The sequence below is a fragment of the Ovis canadensis genome, chromosome 1 (assembly GCF_042477335.2).
Source record: "Ovis canadensis isolate MfBH-ARS-UI-01 breed Bighorn chromosome 1, ARS-UI_OviCan_v2, whole genome shotgun sequence".
Classification (NCBI taxonomy): Eukaryota; Metazoa; Chordata; class Mammalia; order Artiodactyla; family Bovidae; genus Ovis; species Ovis canadensis.
The window spans coordinates 73,587,533-73,609,004 of record NC_091245.1 but is presented as its reverse complement, the minus strand read 5'-3'; positions in this window follow the sequence as shown (position 1 = coordinate 73,609,004).

Below are 21,472 nucleotides of genomic sequence, written 5' to 3'. Positions count from 1 at the left end.
TGATTCAGTTAGACTTAATAAGAAAAATTTCATATTACCATTAAAAACTGTCTTCAATTCAACACAACCTACCTTACTATAACACTGAATTCCAGCTATTAGAATAACAGGATAAGAAGACTGGTTACCAGCGCTCTTCTTAAGTTCTGGTCTGACTTTGGAGAAAATCACTTAGACCCTTTGAGCCTTGGTTTCCTCAATTGTAAAGGAGATTAACAATTTTTGTCTATTCCCCAAAAGTTATTGTGATTCCTAAATGAAATACTTAGTGTTCAAACAATACAACTTAAGTAAATGGAGTATTTTAATATGTCAGAGAGATGTAGAAATATGAGCAACTATTATAAGTTTTAACCAAAATAATAATAAATAGATGCTAAAACTTAAGCAAAAGTACGGTACAACTAGGTGATTCATACTTGCGCCTCCAAAACCGAAAACTATGATTTGATCTTCCCATCCTTTTTTGTCACTTCTATAATAAATGAACACTCAATAAATTTAGTGAATAAAAACTTTACTTCAGGAAAGATGAAAATGTCTAATATCGTGTTTTTCAATAGATAAAGGAAATTCCAGGTATCAGATTTTCTCTGTGTATATGGAGCAAGTAGAATTCATTCAAAAAATTTTTATCAATTTGATCTATATTTTTCCCCTGAAATGCCAAAACCAAATATCTGCTTCTTAACACACATGTATTGGACCTTTCGATCATTATTCTCAGTAAGAATATATTGCATTTATTTAGCACCTTTACATGTGCCAAAATATTTTCACTTAAAATATCTTATCTGATTCTCACAACCACCCAGGGAGGTGCCATTAGCAGTTTTCCTTTAATTCAGTGGGATCCCCAGTAGTCTACTAGAACCCACTCAAAACAATTAGCAAGATCCAACTGTAAATTTGGGAGGGGGGCAGATTTTGCAAGCTGGTTGATAAGCAGAGAAAACATTAAAAACTAAGCTTTATAAGCTTATGTAGTAATGTGTGTGTGTGTCTGCTCAGTCATGTCTGACTCTTCGTGAAGCTATGGACTGTAGCCTGCCAGGCTCCTCTGTCCGCAGAAATTTCCAGGCAAGAATGTGGTAGTGGGTTGTGACATCCTTTACCAGCCCAGGGAAGACATTAGACATTTTCCGTTTTCCTGAAGTAATCTTCCTGACCCAGGGATCAAACCTGTAATCCTACATCTCTTGGTAGGTGCATCCTTTACCACTAGTACCACTTGGGAAGCCCTAATTGCATGTACGACAGATATTATAAAATAAACTATATTTAAATAGTTTCATAAATACTTAAAATTCATCACTTTCTAATTGTTTTACTACATCTTACTATTATGCCCTTGAGTTTATTTGGGCCTATTGAATCTCTGTGGCATATGTATAATATAATGTGCTGCCAAATCTGCATTCAATGACATCATACTGGTAGCTTGAAATCATCCATAATGGGAGTACTTACAGCACTAAAATTGGTAAACATTACAAATCATAACCTGATTTATTGTTGGGTTGAATATCTAATCTTAAGAAAATGGTGGAAAAAATGTTATTAATGAAGATTAAACTTAGATGTATGCCATGTCTATCACATCCTAGATGGTGGAACAGAAGGATGTGCACTCATCTTCTCCTATGATAACTCCAAAATTACAATTCACTGCTGAACAAACATCTACAGGAGAATGTTGGATCCCACAAAAAAAAAAAAGAAACCTCACGTCCAAGGGTAAAGGAGAAACCCCAACAAGATGGTAAGAGGGGCAAAACTGTGTTTAGAATCAAACCCCATACTCACCAGAAATGCTTGGAGGACTCAAACAAAACCTTGTCCACACCAGGAGAACCCACAGAGACTGAACTAGACCTGCCTTTGGGTGTCTGAGTGTCTCCTGCAGAGGTACAGGCCAGCAGGGGCCTGCCACAGAGGCAGGGGCCCTGAGTGCAGCAGACCTGGGTATGGTATAAGCCCTCTTGGAGAAGGTCCCCTTCAATCCCACCATAGAGCTGCCAGAACTGACACCAGAACAGACTCTTGGAGGGCACCAGCCAAACCTTGTGCACACCAGGACTCAGGAGAAAGAAGCACTAACCTCACAAGAGACTGACCCACACTTGCCCATGGGTGTCCAGGAGTCTCCAGTGGAGGCATGGGTTGCTGGTGGCCTGCTGCAGGATCAGAGGCACTGAGTGTGGCAGCGCATGCACAGGACCTTTTGAAGGAGGTCCTCATTATCTTCCTTACCTCCACTACAGTTTGGCCTCAGGTCAACCAATAAAGAGGGAACACAGCCCCGCCCATCAACAGAAAATTGGATTAAAGATTTACTGAGCATGGCCCCGCTCGTCAGGACAGGACCCAGTTTCTCCCCAGTCAGTCTCTCCTGATGAAAAAATGACACTGAAAAACGAACTCTGCAGGCTAGTAGACGACCAATATGCTACTGGACAAGAGTGGGGAAATAACTCCAGAGAGAATGAAGAGGCGGAGCCAAAGCAAAAACAGCACACGCTTGTGGATGTGACTGGTGATGGGGTAAGGTCCGATGCTTACCTGGGACGTTAGGCTCATGAATCAAGGTAAATTGAAAGTGGTCAAACAGGAGATGGCACGAGTGAACATCAACATTTTAGGAATCAATGAACTGAAATGGGCTGGAATGGGTGAATTTAACACAGATGACCATTGTATCTACTACTGTGGGCAAGAATCCCTTAGAAGAAATGGAGTAGCCATCATAGTTAGCAAAAGAGCCCAAAATACAGCACTTGGATGAAATCTCAAACAAGACAGAATGATCTCTGTTCATTTCCAAGACAAACCATTCAACATCACAGTAATTCAAATCTATGCCCCTGCCAGTAAGGCTGAAGAAGCTGAAGTCAAATGGTTCTGTGAAGACCTATAAGCCCTTCTAGAACTAACACCCAAAAAAGATGTCCTTTTCATTATAGGGGACTGGAATGCAAGTGTAGGAAGTCAAGAGATACCTGGAGTAACAGGCAAATTTAGCCTTGGAGTACAGAATGAAGCAGGACAAAGACTAACAGAGTTTTGCCAAGAGAACGCACTGGTCACAGCAAACACCCTCTTCCAACAACACAAGAGAAGACTCTACACATAGACATCACCAGATGGTCAATACCTAAATCAGATGGATTATATTCTTTGCAGCCAAAGATAGAAAAGCTCTATACAGTCAGCAAAAACAAGACCAGGAGTGGACTGTTGCTCAGATTCAGACTTAAACTGAAGAAAGTAGGGAGAAACACTAGACCACCTGAATCAAACCCCTTATGATTATACAGTAGAAGTGACAAATAGATGCAAGGGATTAGATCTGATAGACAGAGTGCCTGAAGAACTATGGGCAGAGGTTCATGACATTGTACAGGTGACAGGGATCAAGACCATCCCTGAGAAAAAGATGAAAAATGGTTTTCTGAGGAGGCCTTACAAATAGCTATGAAAAGAAGAGAAGCTAAAGGCAAAGAGAAAAGGCAAGATATACCCATCTGAATGCAGAGTTCCAAAGAATAGCAAGGAGAGATAAGAAAGCCTTCCTCAGTGATCAGTGCAAAGAAATGGAGGAAAACAACAGAATGGGAAAGACTAGAGATCTCTTCAAGAAAATTAGTAATACCAAGGGAATATTCCATGCAAAGATGGGCACAATAAAGGACAAAAATGGTATGGACCTAACACAAGCAGAAAATATTAAGAAGAGGTGGCAAAAATACATAGAACTATACAAAAAAGATCTTCATGATCCAGATAACTATGATGGTGTGATCACTCACCTAGATCCAAACATCCTGGATTGCAAAGTCAAGTGGGCCTAAGGAAGCATTGTTAAGAACAAAGCTAGTGGAAGTGATGGAATTCCAGCTGGGCTATTTCAAATCCTAAAAGATGATGCTGTAAAAGTGCTGCACTCAATGTGCCAGCAAATTGGGAACACTCAGCAGTGGCCACAGAACAGGAATAGGTCAGTTTTCATTCCAATCCCAAAGAAAGGCAATGCTAAAGAACATTCAAACTACCACACAACTGCACTCATCTCATACACTAGCAGAGTAATACTCAAAATTTTCCAAGCCAGGTGTCAACAATATGTGGATCATGAACTTCCAGATGTTCAAGGTAGATTTAGAAAAGGCAGAGAAACCAGAAATCAAATTGTCAACATTTGTTGGATCATCAACAAAAGCAAGAGAGTTCCTGAAAAACATATAGTCAATAAAGCAGAAATAGATGTTTTTCTGGAACTCTCTTGCTTTTTTGATGATCCAGCAAATGTTGGCAATTAGCTAACATTAGCCTTTGACAATAGCTTTTGACTATGTCCAAGGCCAGGGGCGGGGCTGGGAGGAACAACCTGACGAGCGGCGGCTGTGCAGGTGCAGGAGGGCCTAGAGCAGCTATCCCAAGTTGAAAGTCATGAAGGGTGGTGGTAAGGAGATACCCCGCTTCCAAGGTAAGGTGCAGCAGCTGTGCTTTGCTGGAGCAGCCGTGAAGAGATATCCCACACCCAAGGTAAGAGAAACCCAAGTAAGATGGTAGGTGTTGCAAGAGGACATCAGAGGGAAGACACACTGAAACCATACTCACAGAAAACTAGTCAATCTAATCACACTAGGACCACAGCCTTGTCTAACTCAATGAAACCAAGCCATGCCCGCGGGGCAACCCAAGACAGGTGGGTCACGGTGGAGAGGTCTGACAGAATGTGGTCCACTGGAGAAGGGAATGGCAAACCACTTCAGTATTCGTGCCTTGAGAACCCCATGAACAGTATGAAAAGGCAAAATGATAGGATACTGAAAGAGGAGCTCCCCAGGTCAGTAGGTGCCCAACATGCTACTGGAGATCAGTGGAGAAATAAATCCAGAAAGAATGAAGGGATGAAGCCAAAGCAAAAACAATACCAAGATGTGGATGTGACTGGTAATAGAAGAAGCAAGGTCCGATGCTGTAAAGAGCAATATTTCATAGGAACCTGGAATGATTCGGATCCATGAATCAAGGCAAATTGGAAGTGGTCAAACGAGATGGCAAGAGTGAATGTTGACATTCTAGGAATCAGCAAACTAAATGGATTGGAATGGGTGAATTTAACTCAGATGACCATTACACTGCGGGCAGGAATCCCTCAGAAGAAATGGAGTAGCCATCATGGTCAACAGAAGAGTCCGAAATGCAGTACTTGGATGCAGTCTCAAAAATGACAGAATGATCTCTGTTCGTCTCCAAGGCAAACCATTCAATATCACAGTTATCCAAGTCTATGCCCCAGCCAGTAATGCTGAAGAAACTGAAGTTAACGGTTTTATGAAGACCTACAAGACCTTTTAGAACTAACACCCAAAAAAGATGTCCTTTTCATTATAGGGGACTGGAATGCAAAAGTAGGAAGTCAAGAAACACCTGGAGTAACAGGCACATTTGGCCTTGGAATGCAGAATGAAGCAGGGCAAAGACTAATAGAGTTTTGCCAAGAAAATGCACTGGTCATAGCAAACACCCTCTTCCAACAACACAAGAGAAGACTCTACACATGGACATCACCAGATGGTCAACACTGATATCAGATTGATTATATTCTTTGCAGCCAAAGATGGAGAAGCTCTATACAGTCAACAAAAACAAGACCAAGAGCTGACTGTGGCTCAGATCATGAACTCCTTATTACCAAATTCAGACTGAAATTGAAGAAAGTAGGGAAAACTGCTAGACCATTCAGGTATGACCTAAATCAAATCCCTTATGATTATACAGTGGAAGTGAGAAATAGATTTAAGGGCCTAGATCTGATAGATAGAGTGCCTGATGAACTATGGAATAAGGTTCATGACATTGTACAGGTGACAGGGATCAAGACCATCCCCATGGAAAAGAAATGCAAAAAAGCAAAATGGCTGTCTGGGGAGGACTTACAAATAGCTGTGAAAAGAAGAGAGGCAAAAAGCAAAGGAGAAAAGGAAACATATAAGCACCTGAATGCAGAGTTTCAGAGAATAGCAAGAAGAGATTTTAAAAAGCCTTTCTCAGTGATCAATGCAAAGAAATAGAGGAAAACAACAGAATGGGAAAGACTAGAGATCTCTTCAAGAAAATTAGAGATACCAAGGGAACATTTCATGCAAAGATGGGCTCGAAAAGGACAGAAATGGTATGGACCTAACAGAAGCAGAAGATATTAAGAAGAGATGTCAAAAATACACAGAAGAACTGTACAAAAAAGATCTTCACGACCCAGATAATCATGATGGTGTGATCACTCATCTAGAGCCAGACATCCTGGAATGTGAAATCAAGTGGGCCTTGGAAAGCATCGCTAAGAACAAAGCTAGTGGAGGTGATGGAATTCCCGTTGAGCTATTTCAAATCCTGAAAGATGATGCTGTGAAAGTGCTGCACTCAATATGCCAGCACATTTGGAAAACTCAGCAGTGGCCACAGGACTGGAAAAGGTCAGTTTTCATTCCAATCCCAATGAAAGACAATGCCAAAGAATGCTCAAACTACCACACAATTGCACTCATTTCACACGCTAGTAAAGTAATGCTCAAAATTCTCCAAGCCACGCTTCAGCAACACATGAACTGTGAACTTCCTGATGTTCAAGCTGGTTTTAGAAAAGGCAGAGGAACCAGAGATCAAATTGCCAACATCCGCTGGATCATGGAAAAAGCAAGAGAGTTCCAGAAAAACATCTATTTCTGCTTTGTTGACTATGCCAAAGCCTTTGACTGTGTGGATCACAATAAACTGTGGAAATTCTAAAATAGATGGAAATACCAGACAACCTGACCTGCCTCTTGAGAAATCTGTATGCAGGTCAACAAGCAGCAGTTAGAACTGGACATGGAACAACAGACTGGTTCCAAATAGGAAAAGGAGTATGTCAAGGCTGTATATTGTCACCCTGCTTATTTAACTTATATGCAGAGTGCATCACGAGAAACGCTGGACTGGAAGAAACACAAGATGGAATCAAAATTCCTGGGAGAAATATCAATAACCTCAGATATGCAGATGACACCACCCTTTTGGCAGAAAGTGAAGAGGAACTAAAAAGCCTCCTGATGAAAGTGAAAGTGGAGAGTGAAAAAGTTGGCTTAAAGCTCAACATTCAGAAAATGAAGATCATGGCATCGTGTCCCATCACTTCATGAGAAATAGATGGGGAAACAGTGGAAACAGTGTCAGACTTTATTTTTTGGGCTCCAAAATCAGTGCAGATGCTGACTGCAGCCATGAAATTAAAAGACGCTTACTCCTTGGAAGGAAAGTTATGACCAACCTAGATAGTATATTAAAAAGCAGAGACATTACTTTGCAGACTAAGGTCCGTCTAGTCAAGGCTATGGTTTTTCCTGTGGTCATGTATGGATGTGAGAATTGGACTGTGAAGAAGGCTGAGAGCCAAAGAATTGAAGCTTTTGAACTGTGGTGTTGGAGAAGACTCTTGAGAGTCCCTTGGACTACAAGGAGATCCATCCAGTCCATTTGAAGGAGATCAGCCCTGGGATTTCTTTGGAAGGAATGATGCTAAAGCTGAAACTCCAGTACCTTGACCACCTCATGTGAAGAGCTGACTCATTGGAAAAGACTCTGATACTGGGAGGAATTGGGGGCAGGAAGAGAAGGGGATGACAGAGGATGAGATGGCTGGATGGCATCACTGACTCGATGGACGTGAATCTGAGTGAACTCTGGGAGTTGGTGATGGACAGGGAGGCCTGGCGTGCTGCAATTCATGGGGTCTCAAAAGTCAGACACAACTGAGCAAGTGAACTGAACTGAACTGATGGTTATCACAACAAAGTGTGGAAAATTATTCAAGAGATGGGAATACCAAACCACCTTACCTGCCTCCTGAGAAATTTGTATGCCGGTCAAGGAGCAATAGTTAGAACTGGACAAAGAACTACAGACTGGTTCCAAATCAGGAAAGGAATACATCAAGGCTGTATATTGTCACCCTGTTTATTTAACTTATATGCAGAGTACATTGTATGAAATACTGGGTTGGATGAAGCACAAACTGGAGTCAAGATTGCCAGGAGAAATATCAGTAACCTCAGATATGCAGATGATACGACCTTATGGCAGGAAGCAAAGAACTAAGAGCCTCTTGATGAAAGTGAAAGAGTAGAGTGAAAAAGTTGTCTTAAAACTCAACATTCACAAAACTAAGATCATGACATCTGGTCCCATCACTTCATAGCAATAGATGGTGAAACAGTGGAAACAGTGAGAGACTTTATTTTGGGGGGCTCCAAAATCACTGCAGATGGTGATGCAGCCATGAAATTAAAAGACACTTGCTCCTTGGAGGAAAAGTTATGGCCAACTTAAACAGCATATTAAAAATAGAGACATTACTTTGTCAACAAATGTCCATCTAGTCAAACTTTGGTTTTTCCAGTAGTCATGTATGGATATGAGAGTTGGACGCTAAAGAAAGCTGAGCACTGAAGAACTGATGCTTTTGAACTGTGGTGTTGAAGAAGACCTTTGAGAGTTCCTTGGTCTGCAAGAAGATCCAAAGAGTCCATCCTAAAGGAAATCATTCCTGAATATTCATTGGAAGGACTGATGCTGAAACTGAAACTCCAATATTTTGGCCACCTGATGCAAAGAAATGAGTCACTGGAAGAGACCCTGATGCTGGAAAATATTGAAGGCAGAAGGAGAAAGGGACAACAGAGGATGCGATGTTTGGGTGGCGTCACCGATTCAATGGAGATGAATTTGAGCAAGCTCCAGGAGTTGGAGATGGACAGGGAATCCTGGCGTGCTGCAGTCCATGGGGTCACAAAAAGTCAGACACTCCTGAATGACTGACCTGAACTGATGCCATGTCTATAGCCATTATGCTAGGAATTGCACTAGACATTGAGAAAATATTCCTCCAGTATTCGGACGCTATTAGCCCACTCAGTGAAGAAGTCACTCATGTCATTGGTAAATTGGCAAAGTCCTAACATATATTTTCATTTTTGTCTTACTCATTGACATGAATGAAAATATTAGCTAATATTTGAAGTCAAAATTCATCCACTGCAACCTTATTTGGCTACTTTAACAAGAGTGGGCAAAACTCAAATAAATCATTCTATGAGAATCAATTGGCTGTATGGAATTTATTCTAAAGAGTACACGTAATTATTACTTGTAAATCATGTGCTATGCATCCTTTTTATATCAGTAACTTTTACTATAAATTCAGGTATAGATAGATATTCATACATTTTGGGAAAGAGTTAGGTGTTAAAAATTCATTGGCACACCAGCATCATACAATGACAATAACATGGTAACACTCAGAAAAAGTAAACAGAAAAACAATTCATGTTGACTGATGACCTCTATGAATTACTGGCTTTATTTTCATTCAATGCCCTGTCATGCTGGAAAGCATCTTGAAGTATATACATTTCTCAGTTGTTATTGTTTATTGTTGTTTAGCCACTAAGTCATGTCTGACTCTTTGTGATGCCGTGGACTGTAACCCACCAAGCTCTGTGCATGGGATTTTCCAGGCAAGAATACTGGAGCAGGTTGCCATTTCCTATTTCCTCCTCCAGGGATCTTCCTAATCGAACCCACATCTGCACTGGCAGGTGGATTTTATTTTTTTTTTTTACCCCTGAGCTATCAGGGAAGCCCATACCTTTCTCAGACCCCCGTTCAAAGTTGAATACATCCAAATTACTTGTCTATTACTTTCCATAGTAATCATGAGTCTCAGCAGTTTGTCCCAGGTGTCAGAGAGAATATCAGACGCAAGTCTTGTGTGTTTCTCAGATGTTGTTCTCTGTCTCTAGGTTCAAGGCCACCACAACCACCAGCCATCCACAGCCATCCATCATCTCTCCAAATTGAAACCCCAGCCTGAATAGCCTTCATGCTCCCTTGCAAAGTCTATCTATGTCAATATGCCCCTATGCTTGTGTACATGCATGAAATACCATACCACCTAGTGTAGGAACTGCTTTCCTGAGCCATCACTGAGGGGTTGCATCACTCAGTTCAACAATGAGTTGATGTCAATGAAATTTGACCACTGGAAAGAGAAGATGGGATGGATTTGGGCAAATAAAATTTCCTCCTTTTCACCTTTTTGATGAAGTACTACTAGGTCCCTCCTTGTAGCTTTCCAGAGAAGTCTAAATGTTGAGCTGATACACTTGCCAAGCAACATATTATATCTCTCAGCAGTTAATCATAAGCAGTAGCTGGTAAGGTAACAGATCATACAACACTGCTTTGCATTCTTCCATGTTATATGTTGTTTTTTCTTTACCCTGCTTGCTTGTCCTACATGAGCCTTCATACTTTAATCTTCTTCTTACAATCTGTTTTCTAGAGAATCCAATCTAAGACACAAAACTTTAGCAAACTAATAACGTTGATTTTCAGAAATCCAGAGGTATTTAGTTTCCTGTGGCTGTTTTAACAAATTATCACTAATTGAGTGTTTTCTTCTTTTTCTTAAACACCAGAAATTTTCTCTCTCACAGCTTGGGAGGCCAGAAATCTAAAATTGATGTATCAGTAAGTTTGCATTCCCTCTGAAGGCTCTAAGAGAGAATCTCTTCCTTACCTTTTCCAGATGTTGGTGGCTGCAAAGGTTCCTGGGATTGCAGCCATATCACTCTGATCTTTCCCTCCGTGGTCACAATGCCTCCTTCTGTTCAAAACCTCGTCTGCCTCTATCTTGTAAAGATACACGTGACTACATTTAGAGCCCACCTGCAGAAACCAAGATTAGGCTCTTCTCAAGGTTCTTCAGGCTTCCCTGATGTCTCAGACGGTAAAGAATCTGCCCACAATGCAGGAGATCTGGCTTCAATACCTGGGTTGGGAAGATCCCCTGGAGAAGGAAATGGCAACCCACTCCAGTATTCTTGCTTGGAGAATTCCATGGACAGAGGAACTTGGTGGGCTATAGTTCACGGCGTGCAAAGAGTCGGACACGAGTAAGTGACTAACACAAGATCCTTAAGGGGCTTCCCAGGTGGTGATAGTGGTAATGAATTCTCCTGCCAATGCAGGAGACTCAAGAGACGCAGATTTGCTCCCTAGATTGGGAAGATACCCTGAACAGGAAATTACAGCCCATTCCAGTATTCTTGCCCGGAAAGTTTCATGGACAGAGGAGCCTGGTGGGCTACAGTCCATGAGGCTGCAAAGAGTCAGACATGACTGAGCACACACACAGACAAGATCCTTAACTGGATCACATCCTTTGCCATATAAGGTAATATTACCAAGTCCAGGAATTAGGAGCTGGATGTATCTTTTTGGAGGGTATAATTCACTCACTACAACATGAAAAAAAATATGCTTACAGTCACAAATCAATTACATTTTAGGAAGTGGAAGTATTTTTCTATACCAAATACTTTTTTGTAAATTATGCACAACATGGGGCTCATATGACAGCATAATTAGATATACATTTATCCAAAAAAAGGCAAAAATCAAGCACAAGAGAGTAAAGATTAAACAATAAAAAAGTTTTTATCCTGTTATTCATCTGCTTAAACAGTAGGGTCATATCAACTGCTCCAGCATACACAGAAGACAATGACAGCCTTTGAAATGCAGAATAAGTGTTTTGAAGTGGTACTGGTTTGGAGGGAAAGAATTTCTAATTATTAAAGCAAAATCTTTTTTAAAAAATAACTGCTTATTGTTTGCCTTTTGCTTTATAGTTTTTTGGGTTTTTGTTTTTGTTTTTTTTTTTTACTTACATAAAAGGTTTTGGCTTAGTTTCTGCTTTTTTTTTTTTTTTTAATGAGGAAAGCTAGTAGGAAGGGTTACTGGAGGGGAAGGGAAAGGGAAAGGAAAAGGAGGAGGCAGGCTCTGTAAAGTGAACAGCTGGGGTGAGCCTGATCTGAAGGTGGCTGCTAATATTACATTGTATAAGATCCCAGCGTGAATTCCAGCTATGATCATGTACTCTGTTCTTCCATCGACAGTGTGTACAAAAGGAATCGTTATCATTTGCATATTTGAATTCCACATGCATTTTTATTCATTTGTGAGTGTCTCAAATTTTTCTTCTTCAATTTGCTTTATAAGAATAGGCTCCGTTCTCTGGTCTGGTGGAGGGTGGGGGGGGGGTGGACAAAATAATATGATGTGTTTATATTTGAGTTTCTAAATATAATTCATACCATACTCATCTATCACTGTCTCATTTATCATTTATTCTTTGTACTGGAGTTACAATTACGACATCCAGGAGAAAGGCAGGTTTTCTGACTCCTAAATGCCCCTGGGTCTTTTTCTTTGCTCACCGAGCAGTTATAAATGAAATACATTTAACTCACTGGGTTGTAAGGTTCTGCAGTACAATTTTCAGTTTACAGGTAAAGCTGGTTATCATTAAAAGCTGATAACAAGCTATATAAGCAGAGTTATTTAGGAAAGAAATGTTTTCACTTTGGTATCTTTATATTAATACATAATTTGACAAATTTTATGGCTTAAGTTTCTTGGATTACCTAAAATGACTCTGATTATAGATTTCTCATTGTTTCCTAGAACTCAGAGTGCCCAGAACTCAAATGTCAACAAGTCTGATTTTATAAAACAGGCATGTTTTTGTCTTTTCTTCCATTATATGTGAAAGCCGCATTGCCTATCTATTGGAAGTGAGTTTCACTGCCCTGGACCAATCTCACACAGGTCACTAGGATCAGCCTTCCTGAATCCTCCTAGTTAGGAACTTCTATATCTTTAGTAAATGGTCATATTATGATTAATATAATAGTTCTACATTCAAAGAGAATTATTGGGATCTTTGGTGGTAGGTACACTTTGAGATTACATGTTTGTGTATTGGAAAGGACTCTGATGCTGGGAAAGATTGAAGGCAAAAGGAGAAGAGGGAGCAAGAGGGTGAGATGGTTAGATAGCATCACCGGTTCAATGGACATGAATTTGAGCAAACTCCAGGAGATAATGAAGGACAGAGCAGTCTGGTGTGTTGCAGTCCATGGAGTCACAAAGAGTCAGACATGACTTAGCAACTGAACAGCAACGGCTATATATATATAATCTCCAACAAAATGTAAACCATTGGAAGACAAGGATTAAATTTTATTCAAATTTGCCACAATGTTCTCTACATAGTAGATAACTTAAAATGTTTGTTACTAGACACATGCTTAGGAGAAAATGAAGGTTGGTTAGCAACAATAATTGGAATGTTCAAGTCATCCCTTATAAAAGAAGTCAGGTCATGAGATCCAAATTTATGCATCATTTCTAGAAGAAAATTTTTGCCAGTATGACTCAAAACTTAAAATTATTTCTAGCTTTTATGTAAAAATTATAAATGTATTTCTGGAAAATTAACAGACTATAGAAAATATGTAAGGATGTTCAGTATTGTTAACAACAAACAAAAATTTTTTAAAAAGCGGTAAAGTCCAACAATAAGAGACTGTTTAAAATACGGTGCATACCATAGTAGTAGTAGTTTGTTGCTCAGTCGTGTCCGACTCTTTGCGACCCCATGGACTGTAGCCTACCAGGCTCCTCCATCTATGGGATTCTCCAGGCAAGATTACTGGAGTGGGTTGCCATTTCCTTCTCCAGGGGATCTTCCCGACCCAGGGATCGAATCCAGGTCTCCCACATTGCAGGCAGACACTTTAACCTCTGAGCCACCAGGGAAGCCCCACCATATAGAACCACAAAATAATAGAAAATATACTCACTAAATGAAAAGCAATTTAAAATTTAAGTGTGAGAGATGACTGATTACAGAGTATGGATTAATTTCCAAAGTAGGTGAGGAAATCAAGGCTTCATGTGTAAAGAAGGATTAATGAAAGCAATCAGTGTGATCTATCACATCCACACCCTAAAGAAGAAAAATCATGTAATCAATATACAAATACAGAAAAAGCATTTGACAAAACCAGCACCCATTCTTGATAAAAACTTCTAACAAACTAGGAGTTTTTAGGAATTTCCTCAACTTGATTAAGAACATCTACAAAGAATCTAAGGCTAGCATCACAGTTAGTGATAAACTAAATATTCTACTCCTAATATCAGGAAAAAGGCAAGGTTGTGCCTCATCTCCACATCTGACATCTAATTAATATAATAAGAAAAGTAAATAAGAGGTATACAGATTGGAAAGGAAGAAATAAAGCTGTCTTTGTTCACAGATATGATTGTCCTTGTAGAAAATCCCAAAGAAGCAACAACAACAAAAAAAAATTCTTGAACTAATAAATGATTAGAGCATTGCAAGACTAAAGATTAATATACAAAAGTTAATTGCTTTTCCTTATATGAGGTACTTAAAATAGTCAAAATTGTAGAGACAGAATGGTTGTTGCCAGAGGTGAGCAAGATGAGAGAATAGGGAGTTATTGTTTAGGTATAGAGTTTCAATTTTATAAGATGAAAAAGTTACAAGCCTGCACAATAATGTGAATGAATGTAAGTAATACCACTCAACTGTACACTTAAAAATGGTTCACATGGTAAACTTTAGGTTATGTGTATTTTAACATGCTAAAAAACATTTATTTACAAAAAACAATTACTTTCCTGTATGTCTGCGAAGAAAAATTGGAATTTGAAATTAAAAATACATCTTATACATTATGATAAAACCAAAGTATTTATATATAAATCTAAAAATATGTACAAGATCTGTATAATGAAAACTATAAAACTCTGATGAAATAAATCAAAGATAATCTAAATAAATGGAGAGATATTCCATGCTCATTGATAGGAAGACTCAATAGTGTTAGAATATCAGTTCTTCCCAATTTGATTCAGAGATTCAACATAATCTCAATCAAAATCTCAGCAAGTTATTTTGTGAGTTAGCTGTTTCTAAGGTTTATATGAAAAGGCAAAAAGAAAAAAAAAAATCCCAGAATAGCCAACACAATATAAAATGAGAAGAACAAATTTGGAGGCCAGGAACTACCTGATATGTACCTCCCCTGCCCTTCTATGTCTCTCTCTTTCACCTTGTATGTATAGTGGTATTACAAAAAGAATAGATAAATGGAACAGATAAATGGAGCAGAATGGATAGCTTGAAAACAGACCCACACAAATACAGTCAACCGATCTTTGATAAAGAAGAAAAGAGGAGAGGATATATGATAACTTTGTACTTTCTGCTCAAGATTTCTATAAAACTAAGATGGCTCTGAAAATAAAGTTTATTAATTTAAAAATGGATTAAAATCTGAATAGAAATATTAGAAAGGATATGATATACTAGTGATAAGATCTACTTCAATGGTAAAATTTAAACTAATGCTAGCCATTATTTTAAAAGAGAGACAATTGAAATTTCCACTTCTGTTCATACAGGTTAACTGCTACTGGACTTGCTTTCTCACTATAAACAACTATAAAAGTAAACAAAGTATGCAAAGTAACTATTTTCAGACTTTAGACAACAGGCAGAGAAGGTCTGTGATTCCAGAAAGAAGAGAAACAAATGAGGTAAAAGCTAAGATCGTCTTAGTTCTCTGCCAAGAGGTGCTTTCAGGACCACAGTGCAAGAATAAAGGACCTAGGCACAGTGCGACAGGATCGCTGAGTTGAAATTTGTCAGTTTGAGAAGCTTGAAGCAGTCAGAATTGCAGAGAAAAATAATGGAGAGGAGGAAGCTACAGGAGAAAGCACTTCATAAACATACACAGACTTCACTTGAGTTTGTTACTTAGCTCAAAGCTGTATGTGTGTAAGGTAAAGCTCCATGAGGCCCAACAAAGAGAAGCTGAACAATTCTTTAAACTCACAAAGGCTGGGAGACATTTGAATTTAGATCAGTCATAGAAGAGAAAACTTTACTAAACTACCAGGACTCTCAGGAGAGATCTCACAGTAGTCACACTTTAATGTGCTGGCTAAACCAGAACTTTACAAAAGTTACTGCAATCTTATCCTAAATAAGCAAATAATAAGATGCCAAAGATGAAACTGATTTATAAGTAACAGACTATAAAAATAAATTTCACATTCTTTAAAGGAAGAAAAAATCCAGATTCAAAACAATCTGACATTCACAATGTATAGCATCTGACTGAAAACAAAATTAGATACATAAAGAAATACAAAAATGTCCAATAACAAGTGGGAAAAAAATCAGTCAAAAAATTCAGATTCAGAAGTGACATCATATGGAATTAATAAGGGCATTAAATAATTATTATAAATATGTCCAAGGATTTATAGAAAAACATTGCTGTTGTTCAGTTGCTTAGTTGTGTCCAACACTTTGCGACCCCATGGACTGCAGCACACCAGGCTTCCCTGTCCTTCACTGTATCCCAGAGTTTGCTCAAACTCAAGTCCATTGAATCAGTGATGCCATCCAATCATCTCATTCTCTGTCATCCCCTTCTGCTCCTGCCTTCAATTTTTTCTAGCATCGTGGTCTTTTCCCATGAGCTGACTCTTCTCATCAGGTGGCCAAAATACTGGAGCATCAGTTTCAGCATCAGTCCTTCCAATAAATATTTGAGATTGATTTCCTTTAAGATTGACTACTGGTTTGATCTCCTTGTAGTCCAATGGACTCTCAAGAATCTTCTCCAGCACCACAATTCAAAAGCATCAGTTCTTTGGCATGTCTTCACGGTCCGGCTCTCACTTCTGTACATGACTACTGGAAAAATCTTAGATTTGACTATATGGACCTTTGTTGGCAAAGTGATGTCTCTGCTTTTTAACATGTTGTCTAGGTTTGTCATAGCTTTCCTTTCAAGGAGCAAGCATCTTTTAATTTCATGGCTGCAGTCACCATCTGCAGTGGTTTGGGAGCCCAAGAAAAGAAAATCTGTCACTGCTTCCACTTTTTCCCCTTTTATTTGCCATGAAGTAATGGGACAGGATGCATTATCTTAGTTTTCTGAATGTTGAGTTTCAAGCCAGCTTTTTCACTCTCCTCTTTCACCTTCATCAAGAGGCTCTTTAGTTCCTCTTCACTGTCTGCCTTTAGAGTGGTATAATCTGCAATTCTGCGGTTGCTGATATTTCTCCTGGCAGTCTTGACTTCAGGATGTTATTCATCCACCCAGGGAATTTTGCATGATGTACTCCACTAAGGTCCGTCTAGTCAAGGCTATGGCTTTTCCTGTGGTCATGTATGGATGTGAGAGTTGGACTGTGAACAAGGCAGAGCGCCAAAGAATTGATGCTTTTGAACTGTGGTGTTGGAGAAGACTCTTGAGAGTCCCTTGGACTGCAAGGAGATCGAACCAGTCCATTCTGAAGGAGATCAACCCTGGGATTTCTTTGGAAGGAATGATGCTAAAGCTGAAACTCCAGTACTTTGGCCATCTCATGCAAAGAGTTGACTCATTGGAAAAGACTCTGATGCTGGGAGGGATTGGGGGCAGGAGGAGAAGGGGATGACAGAGGATGAGATGGCTGGATGGCATCACTGACTCAATGGACATGAATCTGAGTGAACTCTGGGAGTTGGTGATGGACAGGGAGGCCTGGTGTGCTGCGATTCATGGGGTCACAAAGAGTCGGACACGACTGAGCGACTGAACTGGTACTGATACTGACTCTTCGTGTAAGTTAAATAAACCAGGTGACAATAAACAACCTTGTCTTTCTCCTTTCCCAGTTTTGAACCAGTCAGTTGCTCCATGTAAGGTTGCTCCCTTATCTCCTTCTTAATCAAACCTTCTCAGTCAGGGACTTCTCTGGTGGTCCAGTGGCTAAGACTCTATGCTTCCAATGCAGGGGCTTTGGGTTTGATTGTTGGTCAGGAAACTAGATCCCACATGCCTCAACAAATTTCCCATGTGCAGCAACTAAGACCCAACATAGCCAATAAATAAACAAAATAGTCTTTTAAAAAAATCTCAGCCAGGCCTTTCCTGAAGTCTCTGTCTAAAACTGGAGTCAGACCCAGGCTTTCTCAAACCCAAAGTACATGCTCTTTCACTCTTATTTTAGTTCTTTCCAAGCATTTTGCATCTTCTAATATATTTTTCAATTTACTTGTTTCATTTATTATTTATCTCCACCCTCTAAAATGTAAACTCCATTATTTCAGGGATTTTTTTTTCCCTATTTTGTTCATTGCCGTATCTTTAGCGCCCTGAAAAAGTGACTTATTGTACACATTTAGTAAATAAATGCATGAGTGAATGAAGATGTTATTGTATTTTTCTTAATGTAGTATCATAAATGGATAGATTGATATTTTAGTTCTCATATCACAGCAAAATAAATGTCTTTTTTCAAGATTTGAGGATGTCATTTGTGTGACTGTTAGGTTATTAATTCTTAATAAAGATGAAGTAAAGTATGACTATGGAGTTTAAAACTTTCTAAGAAAATATGAAACTTTCTAATGGAATCACCATTGGTACTCAAGCCATCAGGACACAAGTGAGCTTTGCTACAGTAAAACAATATGGCTCTTCCTTGTCAAGTCAGATGCCAATAACTTTTTTCCTTTATTTTGAAGCTGGCATATAAAGTAAAATGTGGCTCAAAGGGTTTTTTTTTCCATGAGTACATAGCAGACATGAGGACAATAAAACTGAAGGCAGAGAAATGGATAACAGCTAAGGAAAGTATTTTTGTTTCACAGACTTAATTTTTACCTCAAATTATATTTAGAGGTGTACTTGCAATTCTATAAAATTAAAAAAAAATCTTTACAAACAAAAGCATGTGTTAATATTCTAGATTTTTAAAAATTATTTACATTGTCATAATTATTAGTGTATCTACTCACAAACTCTTTGTTTCACTTATTTTAGAAGTCAAAAAATTGACTATCTTGGGGGGATTGGGAAACTTGGTTTATTTTGGAATTTAAATACACAATCGCATGATTCTTAGTCTATCTAACAGGATTGATCATATTTGTATTTGCTGGTGGTATACAGTCAAGATAAAATAAACAATTTTTCTCTTACCTTCTTTAACAAGCTTGTTCAACACTTCTGATGTAAACAGGTTGGTTTCAAAATGTCTTCTTTGTACCTTGAGGATTTCCTGTTCAAAAAATAAATTCTTGTTTATTTGGCTTTTGAAAAGCTTATTTCCTTTCTGACCTAATCTATCTGCCTCTAACCTTCAAAATTTTAAAACAAAATGGCTTGCCTTAAACAAATATATCTATCCTATCTGAATACATTCAATAGACTGAATTTTCTTTTTTAAAGATAATTTTATGTTTTCAGTAGAATTGAAGTTTTTTTCATGCTGAGTATAAACCTGGTATCTCTGAGGATAATTAATAAAATTACACCTTAAGAAGATAATATACAAGACTTTTTACTTTCATGGATACAATAATCTTATTTAAGCCCCCTAGCTCATTAACTTAACACATATTCTAAAGTAAATAATTTTTGAGCTAAAGGAGTATAAACATCATACTTCTGCAATTTTGACAGTAGTAAAGTTCCATGTTATCAATTTGGTAATTAACTGGATTGAATTAAGTTAGGTTTTTAAAAGCTTACGGGTAGAATCTACATTAAAATGAATGTTCATGGTGTTGCACTGAACAAAATTTTAACCTTCCTTTTCCCACAAAGGCCTGGTTGTTAAAACTGGCTTTCAGAACCAGGCACAGGTCTCTTAAAGCTGATCAGTTATCCTGTGTGATATTTCTCATTTTCTTCTCCACAGTTGAGTCCCTGTTTAATGGCTGAGGTGTTGGAGTCCTGCTTAATTTTTCCTAAGTTCCCCAAAGATACAGTTTGTTTCTGCATCCCTGGTTTTCTGCAAGGGTTTTTGCCACATGTGGATGAAACTGCCAAGGATTTAGGAGCTAGATTACTAGCTCCTAAATATAAACTGACATCAGAATACTTTTGTGTCTTTATTAATTTCACAGATTAAATACCTTTTCAAAATTAGCATGGGGAATATCGCACTCTTCACATACTATGTGTAACACATCCTGTCATCATCTCTGGGCTTTCCAGATGGTTCTATGGTAACTCACCTGCTTGCCAGTGCAGGAAATGTAAGAGATGTGGGTTCAACCCCTAGGCTGGGAAGATCTCTTGGAAGAGGGCATGGCAACCCACTCCAGTATTCTTGCCTGGAGAATCCCATGGACAGAGGAGCCTGGTGTGCTACAATCCATACAGTCGCAAAGAGCCTGACGTGACTGAAGCGATTTAACATGCACGGGTGCATGCCATCATCTCTAGAACTAACCGTGGTAGCTGAGTTTCCCTCTTGCCTTGGTGAGGTCTTTGCCCCAGGCTGCTCTCTAAGTTCCTAGGATAACAACATTTCAGATTCGCCACATCATACAATTATGGTCATATATCCCAATCCTAACCAGAGACACGCCAGGCTTGGTGCTCCTCCCACAGAGTCTTTGGCTGGTTTCCTTCCTCTTTTCATACTATATGTCAGTGGTTTTCAGGCTTCTGAACTTTGATGTCTTTTCTTTTCAGTTTTCTTTGGTAATTGTATCTACTCCCATGATTTTAACCATATCTTAACAGCTAAGTCTTCATCTTTAGTCTAGATCTCTCTCATGTCCTTCAGATGTATCTATCCAATTGGCTAGAGACATCCCTGCTGGTATTTCTACTCTACCAATGAAATTCCTTGAACTCAATGCTATTTCACTTTTCTGAGCCACGTGGTGCTGATATTTCTACTACGTGTGCATCCCTCCATTGTTTCAACACACAATGCAAAGCCTGTGACTTTTGTAAAAACTTTCCTAAACCTTGCTGCAGCCTTTCTATTCAAACTGGTAAAGAATACTGAGGTTGAGGATAACCAGTTTTAAACTGTCATGGGAAAAGGAGGAATTCCTACATGACAGATAAAAGTTGAGTGTGGACAACCTTATAGAACCAATATGTGTGCTGGGGCAAAGATAATTTTGTTCATAGTTCACCATTGCTTTTCATAATAGCTACCAGAACTTAGTAATAAATTCAATAATAAGTAAGAATTTATTAAACTGAATTACAGAAATAAAAGGATCGAAACCCCAATCAAATACCAATATTTTAAAAATATGATTAATTTTTATATTGTAACTTACGGGATTCACTATATCAACTATGCCAAAGTCTTTACTGTTTGGATCACAATAAACTGTGGAACATTCTGAAAGAGATGGGAATACCAGACCACCTGACCTGCCTCTTGAAAAACCTGTATGCAGTTCAGGAAGCAACAATAAGAACTGGACATGGAACAACAGACTGGTTCCAAATAGGAAAAGGAGTACATCAAGGCTGTATATTGTCACCCTGCTTATTTAACTTATACGCAGAGTACATCATGAGAAATGCTGGGCTGGAAGAAGCACAAGCTGGAACCAAGATTGCTGGGAGAAATATCAATAACCTCAGATATGCAGATGACACCACCCTTATGGTAGAAAGTGAAGAGGAACTAAAAAGCCTCTTGATGAAAGTGAAAGAGGAGAATGAAA